Source organism: Antechinus flavipes, chromosome 1 (assembly GCF_016432865.1).
Source record: "Antechinus flavipes isolate AdamAnt ecotype Samford, QLD, Australia chromosome 1, AdamAnt_v2, whole genome shotgun sequence".
NCBI classification, from domain to species: Eukaryota; Metazoa; Chordata; class Mammalia; order Dasyuromorphia; family Dasyuridae; genus Antechinus; species Antechinus flavipes.
The window spans coordinates 158876402-158884088 of NC_067398.1; positions in this window are offsets into that span (position 1 = coordinate 158876402).

Here is a 7687-nt window from a genome sequence, read left to right on the forward strand (position 1 = left end):
TTCACACATGTGGGAATCAAGGAAGGAAGGACTTGCATTTTGGGTATATTAAAAAAAGACATTTCTATTGATTTCAATTGTTCCTATTCTCTAGGATACCCACATTTGCAGTTGTGTAATTACAGACTTTTAAACTTCACCCCTTCTAAGTCCATTGGAGTTATTTCTTACAGGTTGCTGAGGACAGAAGACCTTGTATGAGAATAGAAAAAACAATTAGAACTTTTGACCAGGACATGTGAAGGTTTAGAGGGAACACAATTGAAATATGAACAGTGTGAATAAGGTAAATATTTACCTATTCACCAATATCTTAAAATGCTATAGGAGAGAGAGTAGACAGAGCAGCTTTTAAAACTTGAGAATAGTGGGAATTTGGGATCTTCATTAGATTAGGAGTAAAGAAACTCAGTTTTAAATATCATTTTCCCACTAACTAGCACGGTGAGGTTGAGTAGTGGTTTCATCTATTTGGTCTTAGATTTCTTTATGTGATAAGTGAAGGGGTTGGATTAAATGATTTCTAATATCCCTTCCAGTTCCAAAGTTCTGTGATTATAAAGTTGCATGGAAAAATAAAAGGAAATGGGTAATGACAAAAATTATAGAATACTTTACTCCAAGTAATGGTTATGAGCAAAAAAATATTTTTCTTCCCTTGGTGCCATCTTGGGCTTCATTAAGAGTATTTCATTAAGGGGACAAAATTAGGGAGGAGATGATTCTACTGCATTCTGTTCCTATCATACCTCATCTGTTGCCTGTGGCCTGACCATAAGTATTATATTTAGTTCTGGACACCACAGTTTGGATATTAATGAACTGAAGAGTGGCTAGGGAATGACCAAACATCTTCGATGAAGGATCTAAAGACATTTTAGCCTGGAGAAGACTCAGAAGGATCATGATAGCTGTCTTCAAGTAGGTGGAGGGCTGTCATGTTGAGAAAATTTGTTCTGTGGGGCCACAGGGGCAGAACCAGATACAATTGGTAGGAGTTAAAAAGATGTCAATTTAAACTTTGATGTCAGGGGATATGTCCTAATAATTAGAATTGTCCAAAAGTAGGATCTACTGCTTGAAAGGTGGTAGGTCTTTCCTTTCTAGAGATTTTCAAGAAGAGTGATCATAAAAGAGGGAAAAGGACCAACATATGCAAAAATTTTTGTAGCTGCTCTTTTTTGTGGTGTCAAGAAATTGGAAATTGAGTTGATGTCCATCAGTTGGGGAATGCCTGAATAAGTTATTGTTCTGTATTACTGTTCTATAAGAAATGGTGAGCAAGATGATTTTAGAAAAGCTTGGAAAGATTTACATGAATTGATGTTGAGTGAATTGAGCAAAACCAGGAAAATACTGTACACAGCAAAAGCAATATTGTGTGATGATCAACTATGATAGACTTAGCACTTCTCAGCAATACAGTAATCCAAAGCAATTCCAATAAACTTTGGATGGAAAATGCTGTCTGCATCCAGAGAGGGAACTATGGAGATTGAATGCAGATTGAAATACCCTAAATTTCACATTTTTTTTCTCATGGTTTTTTTCCTTTTGTTCTGATTTTTCTCTCAACACAACTCATATGGAAATGTGTTTTAAAAAATAAATATATATGTATAATCTACAAAAATTAAAATTAAAAAGAAGAATGATTACTTGTCAGATATGTTTTAGTGGATATTCCTTTTGTGTTTGGGTCATACTAGGTGGCTGCTGAGGTCCCTCTCCAAACTCAAATCCTGTGATTCTGAGGCTTATGTCTCTCATTCAATTTTTACTTAAATATCATTGACATTGTAATACTGTAGCAACAGGATTCTGGAAAACCTCTCCCCTGCAAAGTGCTAGGCTGGCTACAAAGTTAAAAAATGAAAAGTTTCTGACATCAAAGAGCTAACACTATCATTATCATGAAAATAATAATAACAACAATATCAACTGCCATTCATATAGCATTTCCTATGAGATACTGAGCTGAGCAGTTTGTAATTATTATCTCATTTAATTTTCACAACAACCCTTGGAGATAGATGTGATTATTATCTTCATTTTTACAAATGAGGAAATAGAGGCTAAGTTACTTGCCTAAGGCTGCAGAGTTAATAATTTTCTGAGGCCAAATTTGAACAATACAAAGCCCTTAGGAAAGATCTTATGTAGCAGAGAGTATTTAACCTAGGGGCTCAGATTTAAACCAGCCTTTCCTGGTACCTGGAGTCCCTGACTTTCAGTAAATCTTGTTGCATACCTATTCAAGATGAAAGGAAAGAAAGTTTGCTGTGCCTATGCAACAAAGAAAAAAGAGATAATGTCCAAAGGATAATATATTTATCAGCATTCTCCACATTCCCTTGATAAGTATCTTATAACCAATGTGATTATCTGTATCTCAGACTGTGAACCCAATTTTTTTTCTTTACTAGTTAATAGTATTTTATTTTTTTCCAATTATATGTAAAGCATTTTCAACATTCATCTTTATACAATTTTGAATTCTGAATTTTTCTCCCTTCCTTTCCCCTTCCCCAAGATAGGAAACAATCTATTATATATTTTCAATAATTTAAAAAATTTTTCATATTAGTGATATTGTGAAAGAAGACAGAACAAAAGGGGAAAATGTAGAAGGTCACAGTCAGTGGGGAAACTCTGGGTAAGGTATAAAACCCTTCAGCCCAGAGGGAACCTGCTAACAAAACAGTGGTTTGGTTTCCTATCTCCCCTAAGGGCTCTCTGCTTTCCTGAGAAGTCAGAGGGTGGGGCAACCTGTGTTGTGATCGAAGCAGAGTGATAACAGGTGGCAAACTACATACAATAGCAAGTTGTTTATGTGGTTCTATGTTGTGATCTTTTTCTTCTCAAAAACGCATCCAGGTGATAAAAGTTCAGATCTTTTATTATCTCCAATATAGCCCGGTTAGCTTAGAGACCTATCTCTCTGCTTGGTTCCAAGAGCTCTCTCCGAATGTCACCAAATCCAAAGGTCTGGTCCTTCAGCCTCTGCCTCTGCTTTTGCTTTCTTCAGCCTCCAGCCAGCTCCACTCTTCACTCGGTGAAATCTCGACTTGTAGCGTCTTCCTCTGAAGAACTTCTTCGACTGGCCCATTGGCCTATTTATGCTCCTTCCGGAGAGAGGGATTATGGGTTTTCTCCCATAGTGCTCTCTGGCCCAAAGAGCTTCAAGGGAGGTATGAACTCATTGAACTCCAATGAGTAAAGGTGTGAACACAAGCCTTGTATTAATTAGTTCTACTTAGTACCTTGTTTCAGGTTCTGCCCAAAACATCTTGTAAGATTAGATCAACTCTAATTAGTTAGCAGTTAGTAAGGATTCCAACAGTTCTATATGAGCAGTGTTGTTTTAGTTACATTATATAAAGGGGAAAGCCCTTGAAATAAATGAACTACATTTTTCCACTCTCCTCAGGAGTCCATCCTCATCACTTCTCCATTAGGAAGGTATATTTTAATCACTCCAACTTGGGAGCTCTAGAAAGCAGGACACAACAGAAAAACAACAAGAAAACAAATAAAAAACTGAAAATAGTATGTTTGGATCTTCATTCACACTCTTTTGTGGACATCATCATCATTTTCCATCACAAATCCTTTGCAATTATTTAGGATCATTGCATTGCTAAGAAGAATTAAGTCTGTCATAATTGATCATCACATAATGTTGCTATTACCATGTACAATGTTCTGGTTCTGCTCATTTCACTTAGCATCAGTTCATATAAGTCTTTCCAGGCTTTTCTGAAATCAGCTTGCTCATCATTTGGTATAGCATAATAGTATTTCATTACACTTATATACCATAACTTATGTAGCCATTTCCCAACTGATGGGCACCCTCTCAATCTCCAATTCATTGCCACTACAAAAAGAGCTGCTATAAATATTTTTGTATGTGTGGGTCTTTTCCCTTTTTTTGTTTAAAGACCTAGTATTGGTATTGGTGGATTAAAGGATATATACAGTTTGGTTGTTTTTTGGGCATAGTTACAATTTGCTATCCAGAAAGATTGGATCAATTTACAATTCTACCAATAATGCATTAGTGCTGAACCTTTCATTTAAACTGAGCCTTAAGGGAAAGTAAGGATTCCCAGAAGTGGAAACTTGTTCACATCCGGCTTCAAACACTTACTACCCTGTGTTTACCTTAGTTTCCTCATCTGTAAAATGAGGATGATAATATCTACCTCCTAGGGCAATTATGAGAGTGAAATGAGATAATATTTATAAATCACTTAGTATAGTGTCTGGCAAATAGTAAACTCTTAATAAATGTTTGTTTCCTTCCTTTCTTCCTTTCAAAGGCATGGAGATGGGAGATTGAATGTTATATGTAAGAAAGCCAATTTGACTCAGAATACAAAGTTCATAATGAAGAGTAATCCATAATATATTTGTAAAGGTAATATACTTTAACAACCATCTACTTAATGGTATTCAGACAAAACAAATCAATAAAAGAAAAGAAAATTGGAGTCAGGGTGTTACACCCAACAGTCGAGCCAGAGAAACTACAGAGTTGTTGAAAAAATACAGAACAAGCTAAATTCCATGAAGATATCTTTGGAAATCATATTATAAAGCTCTTTCTTCATAAAGGGGTCCAGGTAGTTTAGAGATGAATGAGATGAAGGAGAGGAAGAGACAATAGGACTAGTTGTAGGAACTAGAGCCCCTTCTTTTCAGGGAAATCCTTTGACAGGAAGAAAACATATGTGTAACCATTGCTGTCCCAAGTCTCTGAGCTCATTTTGACTGTATCCTAATTCTATTTTTTAAAATAACTTTTTATTGATAGAACTCATGCCAAGGTAATTTTTTACAACATTATCCCTTGCATTCACTTCTGTTCTGATTTTTCCCCTCCCTCCCTCCATCCCCTCCCCCAGATGGCAAGCAATCCTTTACATGTTGAATAGGTTACAGTTGTATCCTAATTCTAGATGCTGACCCCGAGAGTTTTTTTTTTTTTTTTCCTTCTCTTGCTTATTTCTCTTACCTGGAGTTATTCCAAGAAATTCCCTAATATACTCAGGGTCGTTTGAGTCTGCATTTTTTCCAAAGTAGGAAGAACAGTTAGGGAAAACTGTTTCCCTAACCTCTGTAACATCACTCAAGGTACTGAAGGCACATAATAATGACAACTTCTATTATTATTTTTAGTAGTAGTAGTAGCAATAGCTAAGAATTACAAAGTTGTTTACAAATGTCTTATTTTATCCTCATGATAATCCTGGGAGATAGAGGGACTTGCCCAGGATTACATACATTAATAAGTGTCAAACCTAAATTTGAACTCTAGTCTTCCTGATTCCATATTCAGTTTTCTCTCCATTTTGACAGCCACTGTCTATGTATATAGCATTTGTTCCAGAGGAAAATGCACAAGGCAACCAATATTTACACAAACCTATAAACAGATACAGAAAACATATAAAATGCTTAAATAGGCCAATTAGTTCTTCTGCATAAGGAAACTGAACTGGAGATTGTTATTGTAGCAACACATGTACATAAAATTACTTTCTCTTTCTCAGTTTCATATACAATCCCTTTCAGACTAAATTACCTATAGTTTTGTTCAGTTGTTTTAGCTGTGTCTGATTCTTTATAACATCATTTGGGGTTTTCTTGGCAAAGATACTGGAATGGTTTTCCATTTCATTCCCCAACTCAATTTGACAGATGAGGAAACTGAGACAAACAGGAAAAAGTGACTTGCCTAGCTTCACACAGCTAGGAATTGTCTAAGGCTGGATTCACACTCAGGAAGATAAGTTTTTCTGATTTCAGACTCAGTACTCTGTGGATGGCGCCTAGCTTTCCCACTCATAATTTAGACATCCCTACCAAAGTAAATGCACTTTAACAGATGCTGAGCGAACAACTCCTTTTCCTTTGAATCTGTACTGTCTGAGTAACTCACTGATTTTCTGGGTAAGTTACTGCTTAGTAAATAGGTATACATCTTCCTCTTACTCCAAGAAGTATGTTGCATTAGAAAACTTTTTTTTCTCTAGAGGGAGTCTAAACTTTCAAACTCAGGAATTATCAAATTTGGTTGCTGACAAGGCAGTTCTCAAAGCCGGGATTTTCAGTCTCTGGAACAAAGTGAGTTGGCATGTGAGCTTCTGCATGAAACTCCAAATGCCCCTATTACTAGTATCTAATAAACTAGGGAAGTCCACTCAGGATTTCTCGTCTCAAGTTGAGTTCAAGAACATTTCTATCACTGTCCTGTGCTTCTGCTTCAAGTCATTATTAACTTTTGGGGGAAGAGGAGAGGAATCTCAGGATTTTTGAGGGAAAAGGAATTGGGCTTGTAGAATGGCTGGTTATTTTCCTAAACAAAACTTAAGGGGAAAAGACAAAGAGGAAATCCTGATGAGAGGAGACCAGCTTGTTTTTATAGACCACAAAAAAAGAATAGCAGATTTTCATTCAACCGTTTAATAGGAGAAAGCCCCAGTCTCCAAAACCCAATCACAGCAAGCAATAGGCTTGCATTGCATGAGTTGGTGAACCATTTAGCTCAAGCGAGTGGCTGGTAGCTTATGATCTCATTAGGTTAATTAGGGAACTTCTTATATTAATCAGTGCTCACCTCAGACCCCATTATTTATTAGTGATTAAAAAAAATAAAAGGAGGGGAGAAAAATTATGAATGGTAGCACTATAGTAAACTGTTACAATAAATTTTGTTAATACATAACTTTAAGATAGCTACTCCAAGAAGAATAAGCTTCCTGTCTCATGACTCATTTCTTTGGGACCAATATTATTTTTTAAAAAGCCCATTATGTGGAGCATAGGTCTGGCTCAATTAATCAATTTTTTTCTGCTGCCTTAAAATTTCTTGGAGGTTGATGAAGGCTTCAGTGACTTGAGAGCTCTCCTATCTGACAGGGGTCTGAAAAAAAACTCTTCTCTTTCATTAGACTAATGACTTGTTATAACTAAGGAGGACAAAGACTATGGGAGCAATTTCTTAACTGATGAGGAGTTTGGATCTGGGCCAACCAGCACACAGTGAGGCATCAAACTTATAAGTGCCTATGCAGTCTTTGAGTGGGAACAAATTCCATTTACTTTCTTGCATAGTTTAACTCTTTGAAGACTTGAAGGCTAAAACTTTTTGTCAGCTCCTTCTCTGAGAATAGTTGAGAATCTTTGGTTTTAAATTCTGCTTCTATCCCAGGTACCAGCTCTTCTGACCCTTTCCTGGTAAATTTCTAGTCATTAAGATTTGAAACATCACCGTGTTCACTGGGTTTGTATCCCAAAGAGATCAGAAAATAGGATAAAGGATCCAAATATGGAAAAATGTTTATAGCAGCTTTTTTTGTAGTTTCAAGGAATTAGAAATTGAATAGATGACTCAGTTGCAGAAGAACTGAATAAGTTATGATATATGTGTGTAATGAAATAGTATTGTTTTATAAGAAATGATGAGCAGACTGATTTCAAAAAAGCCTTGAAAGACTTACATGAACTGATGTTGAGTAAGTTGAACAGAACTGGGAGAACATTGTATATAAAAACAGCAAGATTATGTGATGATCAACTGTGATGGACTTAGCTCTTCTCAGCAATGCAATGATTCAAGGCCACATGCAGAGAGAGAACTATCGAGACTGAATGTGGATCAAAGCATAGTATTTCCATC